Source organism: Oxyura jamaicensis, chromosome 4 (assembly GCF_011077185.1).
Source record: "Oxyura jamaicensis isolate SHBP4307 breed ruddy duck chromosome 4, BPBGC_Ojam_1.0, whole genome shotgun sequence".
In the NCBI taxonomy this organism is placed as follows: Eukaryota; Metazoa; Chordata; class Aves; order Anseriformes; family Anatidae; genus Oxyura; species Oxyura jamaicensis.
Genome location: NC_048896.1, coordinates 69,035,391 through 69,060,573, shown reverse-complemented (window position 1 = coordinate 69,060,573; position 25,183 = coordinate 69,035,391). Strand labels below are relative to the sequence as shown.

The window sequence follows — 25,183 nt, the reverse complement described above, 5'->3', positions numbered from 1 at the left end:
TTGCTTTTGAGAAAAAAAAAAAAAGAAGACAAAATTGTTTCCTTTCACCAAAGAAAGTAAAAGAGTCCTTTACTTCCAGTAAATCAGAAAGACAATAAAAACAATTTCAGCATTTTTCTGCCTCCTAACTCTGATAGAAATCTGGAATCGTTGCGCTTATTTCAGGCTTGCACTGACGTGAATGAGAACTGCATCATATCCCTCATCTGTTTGGTTGTTATTAGACATAAACAGACCTGATTGTATCAATTTTATAATACGTCCTCATATGCAACACCAGTACTTTGAATCTCACGGTTTGGATCCTCCTTTTGGGCTTAAAGTACTGTCATGCTAATTATAGTTTACTACATCTATTCATCTGGATTTTAAGCTTTAGGTTACTTCAACTAATTTTGAGAAAATCCATTGATAAAACAATTGCTGCTGAGTACACAATTACAAATTAATATGATGTCACGAAAAGTAGTGATCTCAGATCAAATCCTGTAACATTAAGACATGCAAATACTCCCACGTGTTGCATACTTTACCTTACCAAAACTACAAATGTAAACAAAGGACATCAGGTATGAGTTTTGAATTAGAAAACTGTGGACCTTCTACAGCTGAGTCAATTTGGTATTATCACAATGCATCAAACTATCTAACTAAAACTTCCAATAAAGAACTATACCACATATAAATTATACCACTATAAACTCCCACTGTAGACACATGCAAGTCTCCTGTTCCCAACAGTCCAGGAGACAGGGTGTGTGGCTGGTCAGAGAGGTATGTGAATGAACTCATTACTGATTTAAGTGATTAGTATTTTTATCGTTACCTTTGTCTGACCATTGTAACTCTGCCTATCAAATCTGGTCTTTGAATTCTAATCTGCAGGCATGAAATGGATACTTCCTCTCCCAGATATTTCCCAGCAAATCCTTTTGAACTCCAACAAAACAGAGCCTGAATGGGGAAACACCATCAGGGTTCTTTCAAGAACAAAACTGTTAGCCCTGCCACATTTCTGCTGGCTCAACAGACAGCTGAGTGGGATTTGTTTGCTGGCAGATGGAGGTGACTAATGTAAGCAGAACCTTTTTTTTTGCATGGGTGACCTCCAAATATTTAGCTAAATGGTGCCTAGCAGGAAAGGCAGCAAACATAAGATCCATTTTTAAAAACAAGTGTCCTTTCACACTCAGTACTTTGCTATACATTTTTGTAACATTTGTTTTAGTCCTCTTTTTTTTCTTCCTTCCTTCCTTCCTTCCTTCCTTCCTTCCTTCCTTCCTTCCTTTCTTCCTTCCTTCCTTTCTTTCCACTAGGACATCTCCCTTTAGGCAAAGAGTCTGCTTAACACAAATTTAGCGGCAGATATAGCTGCATGCAGCTGTTCCATTTGAGGACAAAAGAGAAAGTTTTCTTCTAAAATAGCTCTGACTTGGCTGAAAGATCCAGAATACATTACAGAGACCACCAGGTTTTATTGGCTGTAGTAATCCTTGTTAATTGTGTAAGACTGGTATTTCCAAATTTGTGAATATGTCAATCAAAACAAAACCAAAATCAGCTTTCCTGTGGTGATCAGACATCTCCACCCACGACTTAAACCCACTAACATGAGCCAAGCTTCACAAATTGTGCCATTTTAACCTGTTTTGAAGTCTCAGCAGCCTTCTTATCCTGTATCTGATTTTGAGGTTTGAGCTGGCTCTGCTTTATAATTATTTTTGGAGCCCCTAGATGCTTTTATCCAGGAACTTTATCCTTTCTGTCAGCTGAAGCCAAATGCTTTCCTTGTACATGTCCTATTTTCTCTCATGAAATCACCTTTTGAAGGTTCTCCTGACAAACCTCATTGTCCTAAAACATTAGCCAGATCCTCTGGAAGAGCACATGCTGTGCTTCAAGCCATTTGTTGGCTTATTGCAGTTCAAAGACCACCTCACTGAAATCAGCCCCAGAGTGTGCAGAAAAGGTCACCCTACCCCAGCCTGGGTGCCTCACCAGGACAGTGGGACTGAGAGCACCCAAACCCCAGGCCCTCAGCAGGACTCTGGCTTGTGATTTTCTGGTTGTGAGCCTGGTCTGTTGTAATAAGCCAGAAAAGGTTAAGGATTCCTGGAGTTGGAAAATGAAGAGAATTTCAAACATGAGTTGTGAGAGTATTTTGGACTTGCTAACCATGGTGATTATCAGAACTGCAGTTAACTTCAGTGGGACTGAGATCAGTGGTGCACATGTAGTGTTTCCATCCTGACTCCTTCAAGGTGAGTACAAAGTCCTTTATTCAGCTTCCACAGCTTTAAAGCCATTTCTTTCCTCAGTTCTCTTTCACTAGTTTCATTTTTTAGCTCTTGTTTCTTGCAGTTCAAGACAACCCTCATCAGTATGACGAACATGCTGAAAGCAATCATGCTGCAGAGAGTTTTGCCATGTGGGTCATCTCTTCTGTGTCCTGAGCTCACTTTTGTGCATTACTGAGGAGTTAGGAAGAGCTGCTCTGTGTGACTGTCTCTGTATTTGCTGTCTGTGCAGCACCTATGTGTGCAGCTGAAGCCAGCTAATATATGCTTTGATATACTTGATTATCAAGTACTCAGTGTTTTCTTGATTAGAAGATTAGGGAATATAAACATAATGGCATATTAGTATTTTTATCACATCTTTATTGGGAAATAATCCTCCCTGCACAACCTGGCATTAGCTTTTTAAATATCCCTCTGTTCTTTATCCTCCCACTGTTTATCAGGATGCTTGTCATCTCAAAGTCTCTGTCATCATCGGACATTTCATTCTCTGGATGTTAACTAATTATTCTAAAGTTATTTGAAGGATAGTCCTGCAGACAATTTTAACTGTTTCCGTTCACATTGCATTATAACCTGGCATTCACATCAATATAATTTTCTGTGCCCAAATCCCTCCTGAAGTTTCTCACTGAAAATGGGATCTCTCTCCTCAAGCTGTATCTCCTCAAGTTCAGCAGTAAGTCCTGTCCTGAAATAATGGAAAAAATGTTCAATTATACAGGTTTACATTCATATCTAGAAAAAATATACAGGCTTATATCAAAGCCTATTAAATTTGATTAGTATATTTTCATTGAGCTCACTGAATTTTCAATCAGGCTGTAATGGGTATCTTTCAGTTTATTTCCCCATGTATTTGCATTTTCTCTTTAGGCTTATGAGCCTGTACCTTTCCTTAGGGAAATATGTTCCTGTCTGGTGTATTTTTTGTTTGCAGAAAATAATTGAAAACCTTTGACTTGTTTATAGCTGTCCCTCAAGGACTGACTCCCTAGTGTGTCTTCTGAAAGGGAACTTCCTCCGAAACAAATGCACTTAGTGATGACTTTGGAGAAACAAACATATGGCAACGCAATGAGATTTCCTTGAATTCGATTTAACAAAGAATTCAAGTTTCTAGTGAGTCAGAAACCACCTTCCCAGTTTATTTTTTGGACATCTGTGCTATCTAGACTGGTACTGGAGGAGAAATGGTTTAACTTCCCTGCTCAAAGACAGGTGAACAGACTTAAATTAGAGCAAAATCCAGCCTCCTTGTAAACAGAGTCCAGTCAGTAGACAAATCACATATCAACCTTCCAGCTTAGCTCCAGGCTGCTACCTCATTAGCTCTGGCTTAGTGATTAAAGATGAGCCTGTCAGTCCCATAGAAGCACTGTCACAGGAGGGATTTTGTACTGACAAGGTTGGGAGCAACGCTGGTGCACTTTCTGAGGAACATCACAAATACTGCTGTGCTCAGTGTAACTGGTTAGGCAGTCAGGGAAACAACCTCTCTGAGCTGCACAAGGAAATAAAATACCCTGCTGCGGTCAGAAGCAACCTTTTTCTTTGCACTGCTAAAAATAGTGACTTTCTTCTGTATCTGATGTGAGAGTGTGGTGTTTTCTTCTTTTGTTTTAAGGAAAGTGGAAAAACACCACTGAGCAAGTGCTGTGTAGTACTCTAATAGTATTCTAATTTAATTTTTATGTGAAATGTTGAGCGGCCTCCAATGATATGATTGGCTCCAGACCAAAATTTCACATAAAAATTAAATGCAAGAGAACAATGCAAGTCTCTGCTCTACCATTGCACAGCTTAAAGCACCAAGAGCAGCAGAAATAATTCAGTAAGGCTCATAAAGACTGGGAGCACCCTCAGTGCACCAGGAACCCAGATGTGGCTGGGGAGGAGCTGCATGGTCTCTGCCACACGATGAAATGTGAGTGTGCATCTTGCTCTGGCTAGCGTATTGGGGTAGAGAGAGATGGACCTAAACCTCTGCTGTGCCCCCATGCTCTGGTTATTCTATGTTGACTCATGCTTGTGTGAAATAAGTGAGCCTGAAGGTAGAGGAATACTTTGGGGAGTTTGTAATCTGTGTCTTCTGCTTGTTTGCAAGTGCACATAGGGCCAGCTCAGCAGCCGTCTGTTCATGCTAGCTGGTCATCTGGTGGGAGCTCCCTCACCAGGGCAGGGGCAGCAGGGGTCCTTTGCAGCCCTGAAACCAAAAGTTGTAAACCAAAATGCTTGTTTTTTCCTTAGAGAGAAGAATGACTCAGAGCCAGGTACTCATCAAGGGATGATGTTGAGGTCCGCAAGCTTGCAGGGAAGCGGAGTGATGGTTGCCATCAAGGGGGGCTTCCAGGCCCAAACAGAATGTGTCCAGCTCTGCCAGTGTCCCAGTCACAGGCAGAAGTTTGGCAAGGGCTGTGGGCCCCAAAGGAATTGGCTTCAGGCCCAAAGCTTTTTGATTCAGTGATATCTCACACCCACTTGATCCTACAACACGAAGATGGCAAAAAGCAGCTCCTGCAATCTGCTGCAGGTCCAAAAGAAATTTTAAATACACAAAGGTGAGAGACACTGTTTTGCCATTTCCTTCACTCCTCTCAGTGCATGTAATAACAACATGAATGAGAAGTTTATTCTTAAAATACTCTTTCATATGAAAAATGAAATTGGCACATAATTGTCAATATCTGGCAGGTGATCAGCAAAAACGTCCAGCCAGCTCCAGAGCTGAGGCCAGCTGAGCTCTGTAAGCAAGGGGGAAAAATAATGAGCCAGAATATATGATTGAATGAAATAAGGATGAAATTTGCCTGGCTGTGGGCTGTAAGTAAAACATTTTAAGACCCAAGGGCCCAAATAACAATCGTAGACTTTTAGATATAGACATGCATGGGGATTCAATCTTCAGAGTTAAACTGGAATACATCCTTGGCAGCAGAACAGAAAAGCAATGCTTATTTAGAGGATAATGGAAAAACATAAGGAATGGTTCCTCAGCATGTATTGATTTTATCTCTTCTCCACTGCAGATTGTGGCTACAGGTGATGCCCTTGCTCTCTCATATATACTCAGCATTCAAATGTGTTTTGTCTTTGTGGTTGCTATCCCAGTCACTGACTTCCTGGGAATTTCTACATCTCTTTTGGATGTTTTGTGGTTTGAAGAGCTTATGTGCATATGTGGGGTTTAAAAGAGAACTTTATTTACAATTTTAAATATAATTTAAACCATCGTCTTGTACCCTAAAAATCCAAACAGCACTTTTTATTTTTATTTATTTATTTATTTAGCTTCAGATGCTTCCTGGGAGAGGTAACAAAGAGAAGAACCTATAAAAGTGAGATTGCCTACAACTACTATGAAGTACTCTATCTGGACACACAATTTCTATATGATGGTAATTGTATTTTTATTCTATTTTAAAATCAACCTTCATAGCTGCTTCTTACCCTGAACATATGCCAGGCCTTACTAATGGAACGTAGTGGTGGGATGACACATAATTTACATGTCAATTTTCAAAATGAGAGTTCAATAACAGGGTTACTGAACTATAGGTAGAGCTGATGTAGATATTAAGAGGAAAGCCCAATAAAAATCTTCTCATCACAGAATATGTTAGACATCTTGAAACATCTTCTTTTGGGGCATTCACAGTAGCATTAGAAATTAATGAAAACAAACTGTCATAATCTAAGTGACTAAATGAAGTGCCTAAACCATATAAACCATAATAATGCAGAGAGCCTGCCTTAATATGGTTATGTAATATATATTTATATATATATAATATGTATAATATAGTATGATTATAACTTTCTGCAGTAAGAGCTGAATATTTGAAATATTTTAATTAAGAGAAAGACCTCCCATTGTTTTCCTTATGACTTTAGGCCCATGCTCTGTGTTCATGGCAAACCTAAAGTGTTTGGGCAGGAACCTTGAAGTGTCCTACAAAAGCGTTAGTATTTCCTCTTCACAGCTGTGGGAAGTGGGGATGTAGAGGGATTAAGTCACTTGGCCAGGCTCTCAGAGGTCAATACCATTGCTAGGAATAGAACTGAGATCTTCTGGTTCTATTCATTTTTATGGATTTTTATGTTGCCATTTTTGAGGGGCTGAGTGATGTTTTAGCTGCTCTTATAACAGTGGGATGTGCTGAGAGAGCAACCAAGACATCTTTATTCCACACCACCTTTTAACTGTGGTACACCTGTGTTTAAGACAAAATAATAACAAAAATAATAAATCCTACATTTTGGGTGTGTTATCTGAGACACTTCAATACTTTTTTTATCTTACTAAGCTTTGAAAAGTCTCAAGTTGTGCACCAAAAGGGATAACTAAAAAGACATAAGGTGATGATGAAGAATGAGGTTCTATCACCTGGGGTAAGAGCTTTCAGAAGCCAAGTTTCACAACTGTGTTTTCACATCAATGAATTGTAGCACTGGTGAGTGGCATAACAGGAGCTAATCACAAAATGCTCCTGTAAAAAGTAAGAAAACTCTGTTGTGGCAAGGAGCTGAAAGCAACACTATCAGCTTTAATGATTAAGGTTTACTTAAGGTTTACTAATATCATTTTTTTGCAAATCAGAGTTTGGTAGTGGGATCTGATATGTTTTCTTATGTGTGGCAAGCTGCAGCTGAGCTGAAGATCCCACAAATCTGTGCAAAAGCACAGTTGATATTTTTGCTTTAAAATAAAATCCAAACCTGAACCTTTTGGGAATCCACCATATGTTTTGAAAACGGTCTGAAGAGGTTACTCCCTACCCCTGTCCCCTGCAGGTTGGGGTAGGAGAGGGAAAACAGGAAGTTTGATTCATCTTACTTTCTCGATTTTCCAAGTTGCAGTCTCCAGCTGTTTCCATCAACTTTGGTTTCTGGAAAAAAAAAAAAAAAAGGAAAAGAAAAAGAAAAAGAAAAAAAAAAAAGACCTCTTTAGCTTTCTTTTAAGTGGTTCTTTGTTGAAACCTGTGTAGTTATGTTTTAACAACTCCAGAACAGTCTTCTTTCTTCTTTTCCCAAAACAAACACCTCTTACAGAGCTTCTCCTCAGCCTGAAAGAAAAGAAATGAGAGTAAAAGGAAAACACAGGGCTGGGGTTAAAAGTGGGGGACTGGTGCCTATGGAAAGACATGGGGCCATGCAGTGTGCGACCTCAAGTGTCCATCACAGGTGACAAACGAAAGCCTACTAAGAGGCTGCCTTCCACTTTGTCTAAAATCAATATCATTTTACAGAACTCTCCCAGACAAAGACTGGCTGTGGCACTTATTGTTTAGTGACTGCTGGGCCTGTATTTTAAGGGACATTCATCACGTACACTGTATCCCACTTGCAGGGTGTCCTCCTGAGCTTCTCCCTTCTCAAAAGTGCATTAACCCATGTGGACTGCAAGGTGTAGACACTGGCTGCTTTCCTTCCTCACCTCCTTTCTCGTAGGACCATGGCCAGAAAACCCTGTAAATGTTGGGGATCGATTAGCAGTCTTTGATGAGGTGGTAGAAATGGCTGTCACTGCAGTTCCTTCCTCTCCCTCTTTGCAGCTCGAGGAAGTGAGATTATTGGGTGATTTTTGGTCTGGAAGCAACTGTCTGAAGTAGAGGGGGTTACTTTGTAGAGGTGCCTTTTTTCTTTTGCAAGTTATGGCTCATGTTTCAGGACTGTGGGGCAGGAGGTAAAGCAGCACATGATATTTATAGGCAACAAAAACTCCAGTGTTAAGGCCAAATTGTGAATACCCTTGGGTGAGAACTTTAATACAGTCTTTAATATTTTATCTTTTTTTTTTTTTTTTTTTTTTTTTTTTTTAAATGCCTCATATTAGCATAGCTATCATCCATACTGAGTGTTTAAGCAGTTGGAGACACAATGCAAGGTTTTATACAGCCAGCTTTTACTCATAGTGCAGATAGACCTATTCTTGTCTCCTGACATATTGCCTGTTTTTCAGTCACCTATAATTTTGTGGAACATTTACCATTTCAATGTTAAGGGTCTGCTTTGGACTGATCTCTTTTCCTCCTGGAAATTTTCTGTAAAGTTGCTACATAGTGCTAAGAATGAAGCAAGGAGGAAAATATTCTTTTGTTGACTAAAGACTTTCTAAAGACTTTTAAAAGCAGTCATAGTGCCTCCCTGTTTTGAAATGGGACCTTTAAAATAAGGAAATAAGGGTGTCTTTTCTACCAAAAGGCACTTTTTGCTTTTGCTATAAAAACAACAGAGCCAAATTGCAATCTGAATGGCTGGACAGTGGGGCTTTGACTTCCTAGGGGAATGCTTGAGCTCCTCTCAGCCCCTCTTTTTGTGCGGGCTGTGTGTGTGCTGGATGAGTCCGGACCTGAAAAGAGGAAGAGGAAAAAGCAGAAGGCTGGAACACATGAAGTCAGGCTGAGTGACTGGGGTGGTTTGGTTAGAGAAGTGAAGGATGAGGGAAGGAGATGTGGTGCATCTTCAAATACACAAAAGGCTGTAGTGCTGAGCATGGAGATCAGGCCACAGACAAGGGTACAGGGAGATTCTCACTCTTGGTCACTTTGCTGCCTCGCAAATGACATGGAAATTGAATCCAGTCCTGTCACTGCAAGGGGAAAGAGCCAGTGTCCAGAGGGAAGTGAGGAGTTTCAAATCAAAGCCCACAGCTGGAACTTGAGGAGAAAAACTATGACTGGGTGAGTAGTGGTAGATCTGCCAAGGATGCTGCATCCATAGGAGGAGAAAAGGGATTGGCTCAGTGCAAAGATGGGGATAAGGACCCAACAAGGCTGGGAGATTTGAGAGGTGACTGGTGGAGAAGTGAACTAGGAGGTCTGCTTGTCCCAGATCCTGGTGGTCTCTGATACCCATCATTATTTTCTGTCATGCTATTACCCAAAGAGAGATCTGTGAAGGGGATTTAAAGGCCCCTTTTACCTCCTGGTGGCCATTGTGAATAGCAGCACAATGCCACACAAAGGAATTTGTTAAATCTTTCTGAAAAACAAGCAAAATACTTGCCAACTGAAAAAAAAATATCATTAAAGCTGCAAAGCTCAGTACTTCTTGTGTGTTTGTAGATTGTCTTTCATGATTAGGTTGTGGGGATTATTCTGTGAGTGGTGTGGAAAGTTCTGGGAACTGATCGTGGCTGTACAGTTATAGACATTATAGGACCCCTTCCCACTTCCTTGGCCCCAGAAATGTGAGGCAATGTAGAGGATAAGGCATAATTTGGAAAAAGAGCATATGGCAAGGGAGTGATGTTCTACCCTGGAGAATTGGATACGGTCCCTTCTTCTGTCACATAACTCCCATGTGATGATAGCTGAGTCACTCGAGCCAATGTTTTCAGAAGCTGTCAATAGTTTTACATTAGTTTTATTCTTGGTGCAGGACTTGTAGGCGTGCTGAACTTTCACAGCTGCATCTTGAAGTCAGTGGGAGCAGTGCTCGGAACACAAAACAGTATTCCAAAAATCTGATTTGGGGAATTTAAAATTGTGTCCAACGTGGTTGTGTTTGGCCTTAATCTTCCTGGGATGCAGCAGCTTCCTGTCTGAAGGGACACTGCCAAGCCCTGTCACTTCAGAGTGATGCTGTGCAGGAAGGTAACAGTGAAGGTCTCAGCTGTGAGGGAGTTGTGTGCTCACTGAAAGCCCCATATGGATATGAAGGATAATGTCTTCAGAGCAGGGTCTGAGCAGCTTGCAGGAAATAAGGCAAAAGTAAGTCCTGCAGAAAGTCCTGAGCAACCTGATCATCTCATTAGAGCAGCACTCTTTCTGTGCAGAGTGTGCATGCTGAAGCCTTGTATGTGTATGTCTTGCCAGCTACAAATTCCTCCGAATTCTCATTTCAATAGCCTAGTGCATGGACATTCAGTAAAGCAGGAGCTGTGTAAAGGAGGACATAGACAACATCCCCAGTTTATTCAATTTCCCAGATAGGAAGAGAGCACTTCTCTCACTTTCAGTGCAAAAAGTCAGGTGGTCAGTATAGGAGGACTTATACAAGCAAGAGGGCTTGACACTTTGGAATGTCTGAAGGTGCCAGCATTTCCTCTGAAAAAACAAAACAAGAACAATATGGGAAAGAAGTATTCAACACCGTATCCACCAGCACTCCACCCTGCATTGTTGGTTCATGTACCATTACTTGACAGTACAACTAGTTTGTCTGAAACCTTCCCAAACTGCAGCTCTTCCAGTGCCACACCAGTAGGCACATTAGAAACACAGCTCACTGAGTGCTGAGCTAGGGGCACTGTTTTAGGGTTAAATACAACAATATTATCTCTTTCCTAGATGGCTGGTTATAAATTTATGTTAAATGTATGAATAACTAAATAATAATCCTGGCTCATAAAAATTGTTCCAGCTAGGAAGAAAAATCAATGTTTTCAGAAATTAAGTTTCTCTGATGCAATCCTATTTAATTGATTTAATAGCAAACACAGCACAAAGCCCTCCTCTTAACACAGCAAGAATCACAGAAGAGGCATGGCCTCTGTTTACAGCTCAAGTCTATTTTCCATCAAACAGCATAAAAGCTCTTTTCCCCGTTTCTCTCAGCTTTTCTCAGAGGCACATTCCTGGCCCTTGTTGTGTCTGTGCTGTTGGCTTTTTCCCTGCCACCATCTGCTTCTTCCTTTGATCTTTTTGTGTCTCTCTTAGACACCCAACTGGTCACAAAACAATGGCCAGTGACACCCTTCCACCCATATGTCTTGCAGGTGCCTTTCTTTTGGAGAGTGGTGTGTGCTGGTGGTTGGAAGGAAAACTATGTTTGTATCAGCTACCTGGTAGAATAATGAACATAACTGGTTCTTGCAACCAAGAGCTATAAGGGCTGTGTTCAGCCTCAGTTAGAGAAAGTTTACCCCAAGTGCTAATAAAACCGTTGATGAGAAATAGGACTGTTTCTCCACAGCATTGAGAAACACTGAAAGCAGAGCACTTGTGGCTGTACCAGAGAACAAAAGTCCTTTAATCTTCTGGTTGCAGTCTCTGTGCTTCATCTAGCCATAAACTTGATGTTCTTCCTCAGAGCTGTTGTGACTTACAAAGTGTGAAGAAATGTGCTTCATGCATTTGAGCATTACTGTACTTCTTTTTAATTCATTGCAAAGTTGTATTTAATTTCCTAAGTATGAATTGTCAGCCTTCTGCTGCTTCCTCCTGCTTTTTCGCTTGTCTCTTTTGAACTAGGAGTTCCCAGACTGGAAACAGTAAACCAAGTGCAGGCTGACCAGTGCTGAGTAGAGGGAGAAATAAAAATTAACCTCTATCTTTTTGATGTATTCTTCCTCATATGGTCCAGTAAGAGGTCTGCGTTACACTGTTGGTGCATATGGTTGCAGTGGTGTCCACTGCAACGCCCAGGTTGTTTTCAGAAAGGGTGCTCCTCAACCCCATAGTTCACAGACTGTGCTGAGGTGAAGGGTTACCTTGACTCAGATGCAGATATTTCTGTTAAACTTTGTAGCATTTCCTATTCCCCAAGTTTCTCAATATCCTTCTGGACTGAAACTGTGATGTTCATAATGTTAAATTTAGTATTGTCTAGAAATTTGCTGTGGGTGGATTCAGTCTTATCCAGGTTCAGGAAGAAGCATCTGAACAACATCAGTCCCAGTGTTGACCTCGTGAGGACTTTGCTTATTCTGGATACCAACCAGACATCATGCCATTAATCACTACTCCTCAAGCATGCCATTCCAGCCAATTTTCAGCCCAAATGACAGTCCTAGTCAACATCTAAAATATAGGCATAGTTGCTTACTCTATTACTTGTTTATTTAAGTAACATTTCAGTTGCTACACTATCTGTATTCATTCCAGTTTTTAATTTAGTTGTGTGACTGTTTTATGTAGGTAATTTTTGCTCAGTTCCTCACTGGGGAGAGCATGGAGTAGCCTGCCATTGTTGTATTTTAAAATATAAGCATATGTTCACGAGGGGAATAAAAGCTGAAGGAGAGTGACTCTTCTGAAGCAGAACTGGCCTCTGAGAAATCGCCAGTACCCAGCTAGCCCTGCAGAAAGCACTGTCTTCTCTACAAACTCACTTTCTAGGTTTCCGTCATCCCTGAAGAACACGCTGGTTTGTCAGTCTTCCTGTGGGAACTACTGGGTATGGCATTTCCAGTACTTCATGCACCCAGGGATTACACTGGTAGCATTGTGTTCCCAGACAGCTGAAGCTGAGATAAGGGGACAGGATGCTTGGTAGCCTTAGGGCAGTTTCTCCAGCACTAGTGGGCAATGACAGTGGTGACTATAACAAATTTAGGCTTTTGGTCATCGTAGAGTTATGCGTCTCTAAGGAAACTGAGAGGTCCTGCAGTGGGGAAGATTAGCCTTTGGAGAGCAGGAGCACTTCTAACACAAGTTACACGTGTGCACCTTCAGACAGTGGAGGCTGTTCTGCTTTGGCTTGCTTTCAAAGCTGTTTCCTCCCGGCACCGCAGCTTCAGCTGTCCTTCAGCCCTGAGATGGTCCCAGCCAAGCATTGCGTCACCCTCGCAGAGATGTTACAGATGTCTGAGGGTGAAGGGGTCGTACACCTCTTGCTGGGCTTAGGCTTTCTGAGCAGTTGTTCAGGAGTTGCTTGCAGATGTCAGAAGACATTGGGCTGCTTTAGGAAGGCAGGGTACCGAGATCATTGCTATGGTGCCAGTTTTGTCACTTGTGAGCTCCTAGGAAATGGTCAGCTCACTGTATCGGTGGTGTGAAGACAAGTAAAGAGCAAAGGGGAGATTTGTCTAAAGGTCACTGCAGTCTTTTGCTGAACCATCCTAAATTTTTCTATAATAAAAGATTAGAAAAACATGAGATCCTTTCAAAGACAAGATATACAAAAATTATTCTGTTTCAGGACTATAATAAATCAATAAATGTGCAAAGAAAGTCTATATTCCATGCACAAATAGTATGTGGCAATCACCAAAATTAAGGCTTCTTCAGCTCCTCAAAATAGGAAAGTCAGTCTGTTAATAATCATCTTTTTCTTTGGACTAGCCTAGCATCCAAGACTTCTATCTGAGAAGATTTAGCTGATTCTTTCTTTCCATTTAGGTTTAAATAGATATTGTGCCAAGGAGTAACGTTTCAGCAGGATTAGGTCTCTCCTTTGAGACCAAAGCAATTTTGGCATTCATTTGCTTGTATAAGAATCTCATCTTCAATTGGAAAGAACAAAACAAAACATAGTTACGATGAAGATTTCAAAATATCTCTTTTGAATAAGGTCTTCAGTCCCACCAAGAGACAATTTCTGATGTATAAATATAGTGACAGTCAGAAGTAGGTCTTTACCCCAGTATCCTTCCACAATTTGACCACCTAGGACTTTGCTGGGTATTGGGCTTTTAGGACAAAATCAGGATTTTTAGTACACAATTGGTTTTATTCTTTTTCTGGTTTAGCAAATTTGACTTCTTCTGGAATCTCTGCTTTTTGAAAAGAATATTGGCAAATCGGAAGAGTTTTGGAAGAAAACTGCGGGAATGATTCAATCTGGAATTATTTCTTACAGTGAGAGACTGAAGAAAAAGCTAACAGATTTCTATCTTGGTCTCAAAATACTTATGTAAGGAAATTATTTTTTTCTGAGAATAGATGACTCAAGATTTATAACAGCACAAGTAAACTTCAGCTCTGGAATCCAAACCCAGACAAAATTATGTTGGAAATATGGTGCATCCTTTTCATAGTGAAATTTATATGATGAATCCTTATAGCTGGGTATCTAGAAGTCAAGGATGAATGTTTTTCCAAGCAGTGGAAATGAGCAGAAGCGAGTAGAGATGGGTACAGGAGTGACAGGCAGAGATGTTGGCCGGCAGATTTTCTGGCCATGCAGAAGATCAGACTAATGAGGTAGTGCCCAACAGCTTTGCAGCCTGAATTTCTTGTTACTGCTTTCACTTGTTTTTACTCCTGCTTCCCCCACCTTGGCAGTATTGCTACATCCCTGCCTGCTGTAGATGCTTCTTGTCTTCCTTGCATTGCTTCCTCTCCAACACCAACCCTTGCTTCTGCTCTGGCTTTCTCTTTTCTTCTCCCACACCCCAGCAGCACCACGACTGACCTGAGCAATGCTGGCAGCATTTATTGGTTTGGGTGCTACTCAGTAACACCTCCTTGACCTGTGGTGCAAGGTGCCCCACCAGGAACAGGGTGCTCAGAGAATCACAGGTGTTTCCCTGCCTGTCTGAAGATCCAGAACAGCCTGAATGGCAGGATTTGAGCAACATCAGCACTTTCTGTAGCTCTCTTCTACCAATAGTTTCAGTCTACTTCCAAGCTACGTCCAGAAAATAGATTGCTGTTTGGTTCTGAGTTAGATATAAATGGAAACATTATGGACACGTGTAGATTTGTTAGATAGCAATGGTATTTGTGGCTGAAGATCAAGTGAGAAGGTTTAGGGTTATTACTACTATTTCCAGCTGTCCATGGCTATTTAGAAAACTCTACGGAAACACCTTTCAGAAAATTGTTTGCAGAAAAGAGGAGTAGTATCCAGGCACAGAAACACAATGTGTTCTGACATATCCAGTGCATTTTTTTTTTTCCTCTTTTATTTTAAACAATGACATTGAAAACAAATGGATGCATGAAGAGAAAGAGCACCCTCCATGAGGTGGCTACTTTGATAAAACGCTTTACAGGATCCAGGTCTTTCACCATATGGTGAGACCTGACACATCCTCAGCATTTCTACTGTCTTTTTGGACAAAAATTGGAAGTTAAGGACCTGGCAAAACAAATACATGACTGAAAATGTGTGTGTTATTAGTGTGAGAGTGCTTTTGGCAAGCATGTTATTGGTATGTCTGCTGTAGTGTTTTACTGGCTCTCAGATGCTGTAAACAAATCTGAAAGGGGAGGAAGATTTGGAATCTAACTAATGAGCACGAAAGTCACAGAAAGGAAATGAAGACAAATGGCTATTGATACTGCTTCTCTCTTATTAGGCAGTGATTAATTTTTCAGCTGATAAAGCTGCTTCATCCTACCAGATCCCCGTGGTGGAATTAGACAGTCAGTATTTGGGGGCTTGCGTTTCCCAACAACAGCAAAAAGCTGAGGTTTCTGCAGCAGTCCTGGAGTCTCACCTGGCTCTCTCCATCCCAGACCGCCTGCCCAGTGGCTGGCTCTAGGTTCAGCTTTTCCCTTAACACCCTGTCTGGGTGATGCTGAAGGACGCTGGCACTTTTGTTGGTCCTGCTTGGCTTTGAAACAGAGAAAGTGGAAGACTGGGCCTTAGAGCCAAAACTCCATGAAAAGTGGATTTTCACCTCCAGAGCAGCATTACAGCTGATTTCCACTGTATAGCAGAGAGCAATTATAACATCATGTATGCTTTGTCTGGAGGTTGTTCTCCAGCTGTCGAAACAGTATCTTTTTACTTTAAATTAAACCGAACTGCAGCCAGCATCAACATCAAGCTCCAGCAATGTAATGGCTTAAATCTCCAAGGCCAGATGCAGATCTCAGAAATGCTGGTGTGAATCTAGAGGAATTCCAGCTTAAGCTGGTGTGTGCAAGATCAAGGAGCTGATTTTGGACCGGTGATCTGCTTTCACAGGACTGCCATGGATTTATTTTAAGGACTTTAAATCAAAATGGCTTCTCTCTATCACTATAAAGCCACTGAAGATTAAAGCTAAATATTACTGGTAAACAAACAAACAAAAGCTTGGGGAAAAAGGTATACCTTCCATTTCCTTCACAGTTCAATTATAGTTAAGGAAAAATAAAATAATTAAAAAACATTTCTGGATGATTTTCTTTTTATCCATCACAGCAAAACTCAAAGTGAGCTGGGAGAGTAGAATTAAAAAATGCCATTTCTTTAATGGAAAAAGATTCTCGCAAGCTTTATGGTTGAAACCTAAAGACTCATGTTTTGTTCACTGTCATTTTTTGCCATCACGTGTAAATCTTCAGTTTTGATTAAAGGCAAAGTGATATAAAGTCTATTTCATAGCACTTCATATTTTCTTAGCCTGACTTTGTTATGAGAAATCCTTGGGGGACTCAGTTAGAAACTGTTGGTTTAATGTTTTATTATTTTTTTTGATATGCCAGATACTCTGAGTGATTGAGGGGAGGGGAGTGGAATTAAAGTAAAATTCCTTAAGCTGAAAAATTGTATATTTGGGTGGGAGGACTGGGGGGTTCTGTTTCACACTCCGGTACCTCAAAAATAGCTGAAGGGAATTTTCCAAAGATTTCCACATATCGTACACAGTTCATCCCTGGACTGGGACCAAACGTGGAAAGGATCATTCCTCAAAGGAGAACTTGGGTGGGTTGTAAATAATACGTGAAAACAGAGAACGATACTGGAAATATGCCTATAAAGAGAACTCTTGCAGCCTCTGTTGAAATGAAATATTGCCTTAAGGAAGTATTCTCACTCTTTTTTTTTTTTTTTTTTTTGGGTGCTTGATAGCATTTGAAGGGAAGTACCCAAGTAACATCACACCTCCCCTTCCCCTGTGTGTCTGGGGCCCCTGCAGCCATGAGCATGGTGCCTTTGCAGGCAGAGCTATGCCAGCCCTGCTGCAATTCCCAGGCGTGTGCTGGCTGCATGAGCAATCCTGGGAAGATGTGCCTGAAGCAAGATACAGCACCAAGAGGCAAAATGTGCTATGGCCTTGGCTTGCGTTCATCACCCAAACTGTATTTCACTGGCCAAGAGCCTAGGTCCGTTCTCACTGTCCCATATCATGCTCAGGCACTGCTCCTAGTTATTATCACATTTTGCAACAGATGACTGGAGCTTCACTGCCAGCTTACCCAGGCATGGTGAAAGGTACATAAATCCCATGCACAAAACAGTGCTGGGACAACAAAATTAGAAATACATCCATCTATCCCCCAGCTTAGAATGAACCCATTCCCCTCAGTTGTGGGAGGAAAAAAGGAAAAATACTTTTATTTTGTTGCTATGTTCCTCACAGAAGAAATTCTCCTATTTTCCTACTGGGACGAGGTTTTCATCAGTACCATCTATGTGATACAATTATGTGCTAATGCATCAGCTTTTCCATTTTCTGTCATTTCAATAAAAACAAGCAAACAATGGGAGTGCTTAAGTGTTCAGTAATTTGTATTTTAGCAACTCTTCCAAACAAGCTCCAGCATGTTGCAAGACAGCTTGATGTTTTGCCTCAATGATTTGCCTTATTTCTTGAATGGTGAGATTCTTATCTGTTTCATAACATGAAAAAAGAGGAACTCATCATCCCTCCTCATTCCTCCAGAATATTTTCTTATCTTTTTCTTTAGCAACATGATATGAAAGACATGAGACTTGAATCCACAAGCATGCATGGTCTCATTGATTTCAGCATGAATTATGCTTTGCAGGTTCGTATGTATAAATAGTAACAATAAAACCAAAGTGATCTCTGGGCCAAACCCCCTGAAGCGGTAGAGTGGATATGGTGGTCATAAAGCAGCCCAGGATAGCATGGTATTAGAAGTGCAAGCCGAAGTGCCATTCCATTTGCATTAAAAAAATGTACACGTTAAAATAAATGGCCCACTAAATCATCTATATTACATTTTATTGCTCTTTTAGCAGTGCCATGCATAGATACCTTGGCTAACCTCATTCTTATTTTGTCAAGGTACATATGCCAAGAAGAGCTGTCCAAGAATAAATGCTGCAGAGCAGCTTATGTTCATTCAGGGAATACTGGGCCAGCTAGTGAGCTGAATGATTCATGTGTGAATGTGAATGACTCTGCTCAGGACTATTGCTCTGTCTACAATATTCTTTTGCAAATGCTCAGCTGTTGCATATTTTCATATAGGGTCGCTCTTGTCTGGGATAAACAACAGCAAGCTCCACAGCAATTAAAGAAACCCAGAGCAAAAAATGAGACCACACATAAAATAAACTACGACAGTAAGTAACAAGTCAAGGTAGTATTTATTCTTGAAATGTTTATTATTTGTTTGTGTTGTAGCAGTACTTAAAGGCCAAGGCTACTTTGTGCTAACCACTGTGAAGACAAAATAAAAAGCCTAAGCTCTAAGGGCAAGCCTATCTGCCTCTACATCTACATTTGCTGTTTTTGTAACACTCATTTGGCTCTGCAATAACAAAGCTTTGGGAGAAATCTCATCCACCTCCTTTCCTTTCAGACCTGAAATCCCAGGAGCTCCAATTCAAATCTTCTCCCGTATATTTATTGCTTATTAAATGAGATACAGGAAAGGATTATAATTCAGGCTGCAAAATTCTACCTTCAAAAGCTAGGAAATGCCAGATTAAATATGTAATAGCAATTCAGTCCTCTTAGGTATTATATACATTATGATATAAGACATAATTTTTCCTTTCTCCTGGCAACTTTGCCTCATTCAGTGCTGGCAGACAAATCAATGAGCTGTGCTTCAATATTTGCTTTTATTCAGGTGGCTGCATGTATGGTATATGTCTACTAGACTAGCACTGCCTGCTGGTCAAAGTCCAAAGTCCAGGGTGAAAAGGGTGAAAAGAGAACATTTAGGTTTGTTTGTTTGTTTTATTTTGTTTTGTTTTGTTTTGTTTTTGGGTGCTGTCCTTGGGTGTGTTTGAGGGCTTCAGCTACATTTATATGTTTTTCTCTAGAAAATCCTGGGGGACAGCTTTGCTTTTACATTACAGTTGAAAAGCTGAAAAGCTAGGGACTCTGGAGGCAAGTGTGCCCTCAGAGCACAGTCTTCCTGCTCTCTGTGGTTTCTTCAGTCTCAACTCTTGCCCACCAAGTTCTTCCCTTTGCTTCCCCAGTCTTCCTTCCCCAAGCACTTCGTCACAGCCCAATCTGCTTCACAGGTTTTAAGCTTTCCTCTCTGAGTTCACAGCCCAAGTGACAAAACCTCCACATCTAACAATCTCTCACTTTCTCCCATTGTCAGGGATGCACTTGACTTCCACAGGAGGAAATGTGACAGATTTTGACAGTAAGGATCCAACACCTCAAGGACTAGACCAGATTTCCTGTAGTTCTTTTAAAATGAAGGTCCAGGACTGGAAGTCCTTTTCACTGGCACCCAGGACAACAATGGCTTTCTTGCAGATATTCTTTCCTCCTTGTAAAATTCTCACATTTCTGCAGGATATCTGAGAACAAACTGCCAAGAGTTTTTTTTTTTTTTTTTTTTTTTTTTAACTCTTTACTGTTGTAAATAAAAAAAATATTTAAATAAAAAAAATATTTCCTTGCCCTGAACTGCTCCACACAATTTGCAGTGTCTAATCCAGCTTCTGGGGGAAAAAGACACATGGGAAAAAACTGACTGTTTCCTAGATTGTTAAATAAGAATTGGTCATTCATCATTTGTGCTTGAGAGTGTTTTAGGTATTTGGTGGTCTGTGGGTGCTGTGGTAGGTATCACTTATTTCCTGATGCCATCCCACTAGTAAGAATGCTGCTGGGAGGAAGGATATGTGGTTGAGGAACTACAGTGGGCAGTCTTTCAGGGAGAGTCTTAAATGCCTCCTGGGTATATTGTAGCTTGAGCTACAGCCAAGATCTAACATTGTTTGTTTGTTTGTTTTTAATTTAGAAAAGTCTTGGCACAATCAATGCACAGGTGAAAATAACTTTTCATTAGAGCTGTATTTACACCAAGACTTCCAATGTTACTTGTAATTTCCCCAAAATGTGTTGCCTCAATGGTGCTTTCTAATGCAACCAACAGAGCATGCACCAAAATGAGCCTTCAAAGAAACCCACATTTTGTTACGGAGTACCCCAGCTCTTCGTGCAAGCCATCAAGGTCCTCATAATGGAGCATGGAGGACAAGTGTCACCTGAAATGAAGGAGATGGGAAGAACTCCCCCGTGAGCTCTGAATCTACAAATGCATTTGGAAAGTGTTTTAGAAATAGCCCTAAAAGACTCAGCTCTGGTCTGGATAGAAGTTTCATTCCTGTATAAAGAGCGCATTTTTGGAAAGAGGTGGCTGACCTGAGAAATTCAGCACGCTGAAAGAATGCAGTTGTCAGATTTCCTTTGATTGCAATTGCTAAGGATGAAAGTAATACGGCTGAGCTTGTTGGATTCACTTATATTTCTTGGATGCATCTATATTTGCTGTGTTAAAAAACCTTTGAAACAGTTACAATTGCTATGTAGGATTTTATACAAACTGCCAAGAGACTGCAGGCCCCTTGGCTCCTGTGTGGTCTTCCTTCCCAGACCCCTGCACAGCATCAAGCCTATGCACTGCATGGCTCACACATCACACGCAGCATCAGACGTCCCGCACCAACAAAGTGTGAATACATTCCCACACGGGAGAAACTTTGGGGTTTTTCAGGGCCAGTCAGGTTTTCAGATCCCGTGTCTGGCTTCTCCTGTCTGCGTGGCTCAATTTCAGATGTAGATTTTTTATATATTTTTTTTTCCCCAGGGGCTCACAGCCCTCTCTGCACTGCCCAGGCTTGAGACAGCAGAGGGCAGCAAGAGACAGAGAAGATGGTTTCATGAACTGGGTCATGTCCCACTTTTTGATATTTGCTCCCTCGATGCAGTGCTTGCAGCGGCCCCGGCAGGATGAGCTGCCCAGTGCCAGGCTAAGCGGCAACCTGGCCTTGCCAACCAGGCCTCTCCAAGCAGGTCTGGAAGGAAATCATGCTGATTTAGGACACTCTGCCTGGCTAACAAGAGCGCCATATGGCATTTTGTCATGCTCATGTTGAAGAGCTATAAAAATCTGAAATTAGCTATGGTTAGCATTCACCAGGCAGCGAAGTGTGCCACTTGCTTAACTCTGAATAAGTGATTTCTTACACAATCAGGAGAGCTGCTGAGTTGCCGTCCTTCTCTCCTGTACTCCACAAATCTCTGAAAGGAAATGTATGTTTGGAAAACGGATTGTGCTGAAGGACAAAGAGAAAGGGTCACGGCTACTATGTGATTTCTAACACAGCAATTGTCCACATCGTTAGGCTTGTTTGGTCAGAGGACCAAACATTATTTCTGCACTGAACAAGCATTTGCAAAATTTGGCATAATCTTCATGCTGCAGAGACTTATTATGCCAACAGGACAATTTGGGAGGCTCGCTCCTGTATAATGGGAAGATCAGTCGAGCTGGGGGCCCTCTAGCAGCCTCTGTTCCTCCCCTGTGGGGGCAGAGATGCCTGAAGAAACATGGCAAGTAGTTCAGATGGACTTGAGAAGCATGTGGGGGGTGATGGAGGAGGAGATAGATAGAATATGAAAAACAGTATGAAAGGACCTTAGCTTTCAGTCAAAACATATTTCAGAAGAAAGCACTTTTTATTGGTTTGTGGTTTTAATTTCTTTTTAATTTTGTAAACCGAGACAGCGCGGTGTCATACAAGCATGTAGCAGAGTGAAGCTGGCTCATCTAGTTTCACCGAAACCCAAGAAGATCATCCTAGCTCGGGTTCTCATAAATCAGCTACTTCTAAACATTGCTCCTTCTACGTAATGACAAGTGTGCTGTACTGCATGCTTTATTATTTGCAGCTGCTGTCAGGCAGCCTGCCCCACTGCTGAACATGGGGCCAAACCCTGGCACGGGCTGGCAGCAGGCAGGGGCAGCGAAAGGAGCTCAGCCCCACCCCGGGGGTCCCAGGGTCCTGGGGTCCATCCCCAAATCTTTGTGTGAGCTGTGCAATGTCTCAGCTCACCAGATGGGCACTGCTCTCTGCAGGGTCAGGAGTTCGCCAATGGGGCTTTACTTTTGAGGTCCCTGAAAATGAAAAAAGGAATTACTTCACTCTCTTAAACATGGTTGCCTAATTAATTTTGTGGCTTTTTATAATGACATGTTTCCATCTTTTTCATGTAATATGATAGTAGTCAGCATGATAGAGCACGTTTTAAGGGTGTGCAGCAGGTGAGACAGACCTCCAGTTCAATCCAGTGAAACTGTAAACTGTTTTACATTCTTACTTAATTTTTTTTTAAGCCCCTTCAGTCTGAACTATCTACCACATTAATTTGATATTTCACTGTTAAATTAAATTATTTGTTAAAATTAACTGTACTCAGTCCTACTACAGCCTGAGAACTGTAAAATGTAGAGCAGGGCCAATTTCTGTCTAAAAAGTCTTCTGATTGAAAGAGATGTTTTTGTTTAGTTCCACAGGAGTGGGATTTGGGCCTAAAATACAGGGCAGACCATGCTGGAGTCAAAGCAACCATGACTATTTTATAAATAGGCTCCTAACAGAGACTGTTGTTGCTTATATTCCATGGTGATGATCTCTGTATGAAAACCACGGGCAGATCTTCACTTCAAGAGACAAGGGCAATAAAATGCTAGGTGACAAACATCTCTGTGTAGTTTAGCCCTACTTCCAGTACCGTTGGACGTTGTGGAGCAGATAAAAACCTTCCAAGCTAAGGGAGCTGCTGCTGGTTCTGGGGAGGTGGTCCAGCACAGCAGTGGCTCTGCAAAGCCATGTTATCCATCTCTTAGATCTCTGCTTGGAAATCTTTACATAATGGTCTAAGTGGATTTTAGAAGTACCATGTCTTCTAAGGAGAAATCATCTAAATAAATAAATAAATAAAATAAACTGCAGTGTTTATTGACCAAGGCCCCACATCATGGAGGCATCCTACACTTCACGTTATTCACTGTAGTTGTGATTTTCAAAAGTCTTCTGGGATCTAGAGTAAGTAGTGGAAATGAAATGTAATTTTAAATTTGAAAAGAATTTCTGCCATTAAAGGGTTCTAACATAAAGCAGGTAACAGACTGAAAGTTTTATTCCTTCATCTCAGACAGTAGTAAATGCTTCTCATAAATCTGGGAATAAAAGTGCAGGTTAAATTACACATCTGTTGAGCAAAACACATGAGGAAAGTCTAGGATGAGGATGGAAATTTCATTCCATGTCCTGCTACTGAACAGAGAAACTGGCCCTAGATGAATTTTCACTGAATTCAATCTGTTCTAATATTGTATATAAATCCCTGAAATATACTGCAGGATGTGCTTTGCCAAACTAGCTTCTTTCACTGTTGAAGATATTTTCCTTACTTATTTTTCCCTCTTTATTCCCTCCCTGGGGTATCGCTGCACAGTGAAAACCCCTGTGTGCTTGTTAGTGAGCTGGAGGAAGATGCATCATACCCTTGCCTTAGGCATAACACCATAACATCATCCCGTGCAATTAACAGCTTACAAAATGTTTCTTTCTCTCACTTTTCACAGCACATATTATAGATTACTTGCCGAAATTTGTCTTCTCACTCAGGGCAGAGATCTGCTGCTTGGTAAATTTCCAGAATGTGTCACCCAGACATCAAAATACCCCTTAGCAAAAAAAAAAAAAAAAATCCTTTTCCCACCTGCGTTTTCAGTGATTGATTTCCTACCAAAGCGCCTCACTCCAAAGCAAATTAAGGCTTGGATTCCCCTCATCCACACCTTGGGATCCAGAGACATGTAAATACCCAGACCTTTCTGTCTCCTCCCAGATCTCGGTTGTCTTCCTTGCAGTGACTGCTGTTACCAGGCATACTGGACCAGTTAATAAGAGCAGCACTACAGTAGCAGGAAGGGTCAGGCTGCACCACAGGCACGGCTCTGTGGAGCTGTGATGGAGCACTCCCTCCTATTGACCCTGCCCGCAGCTGACATTTACTTAGCAACTCCTTTCCTCTTTCCTCCCACCACGCTCCGTGGGTCTGTTTCCAGAAGTGGCCAGTATACTTTGTAGGTGTCCATCAGCATCTCAGAAAGCCAGATCAAAATTCACTGTAAATCCCTCCCGTCTCAGCAAGGTTGAAAGCCTCTTTCTTTATGCTGACTTCACTGGCCCAGCCAGTGTGTTTTTTCCAAAGCTATAATCTGTCTCCTAGTGAGTTAAGTTGATTTCTGCAATAAGACTGCCTCAGTGCTTCTTTTTTCCTGCAGTATGTTAACATCAGGAGAGCAGAAATTTCCAAATATTTGTCAGAGGAACTCATTCTCCTTGTAACCACTTACCTAAGAAAAATGAATTAACTCTCCTAGATTTATTTTTCTTAGTGGTGCCTAGATACAGCACTGTTGAGTACGTTGGGAATTGTATAAATAGAACTGTCCTGGAGAATTTGTTTGGAAAATAACTGAATCCTACTAAAAAGCTTTGGGGATGAAGATGCAACTTTATCATCACAAAGACATCTTAATGGCTCTGTTACAAGTATAAAGCATTTTGTGCATGGGCTAACACCTTTATGCTACATTTCAGTCTGATTTTGTTTAAAATCAAGCAGAAAATACTTGAATAATGCTTTAAAAGGGGAACGTTTCTATTACTGAATGGCTTTATTTGTGTTATCAGGCAAAGGGAATTTCAAGCCTAAGAACACATGTGCAGACAGCAAGGGAGGGACAATCGGTGTGACAGGCTGGCATGGGGGACAGACATGTAATTCCTGAAAAGCGTTCCCAGAACCTCAGTATTGTCAGATTTGACTTTATTTTCTTTTGACCCATATGGGTACCTAACTGATAACAGAGTCCAATAATATGTTCCTTTTGGGTTGAGAGGACAAAGTGGAATCTAGACACCTTCCCTGATGCAGAACCCATAAATTGAGTATAGGTTGGATCAAATAGGGGAATAGTTCTTTACCCAGAAAAGTTCCTGGTCTGTTCAGCCAGTGATGGAAACTCACCTGGGCTGTTGTATTTGGGGCCATGCTGTGAACCTATCCTTTGTTATGTTATCTCTCCTGGACACAGGAGACACTAATATGATCTTTTTTCTTTGACCTTTCCAGTGTTCTTCCTGGTCATTCTTGTGTGCTAACTTTCAAGGACACATTTGATTATGGTTTACATTTTTGAGACACAGGTTTACTAAGACAGGTTTTTATTTAGACTTATTGAGATAAGTAATGATCTAAA

The 25,183-nt window shown here is 41.1% G+C and overlaps 1 long non-coding RNA gene across 1 annotated transcript in view; it reads left to right on the top strand.

The window, feature by feature from the left end:
• The first annotated feature begins 4,111 nt into the window (after nt 1-4,111).
• LOC118167233 overlaps nt 4,112-25,183 on the top strand; it is a 35,456-nt gene continuing 14,384 nt past the window's right edge. Inside the window, exons 1-2 of the long non-coding RNA XR_004751036.1 lie at nt 4,112-4,227; nt 5,598-5,698. This is a non-coding gene — a long non-coding RNA (uncharacterized LOC118167233). The remainder of the gene's footprint in view (nt 4,228-5,597; nt 5,699-25,183) is intronic.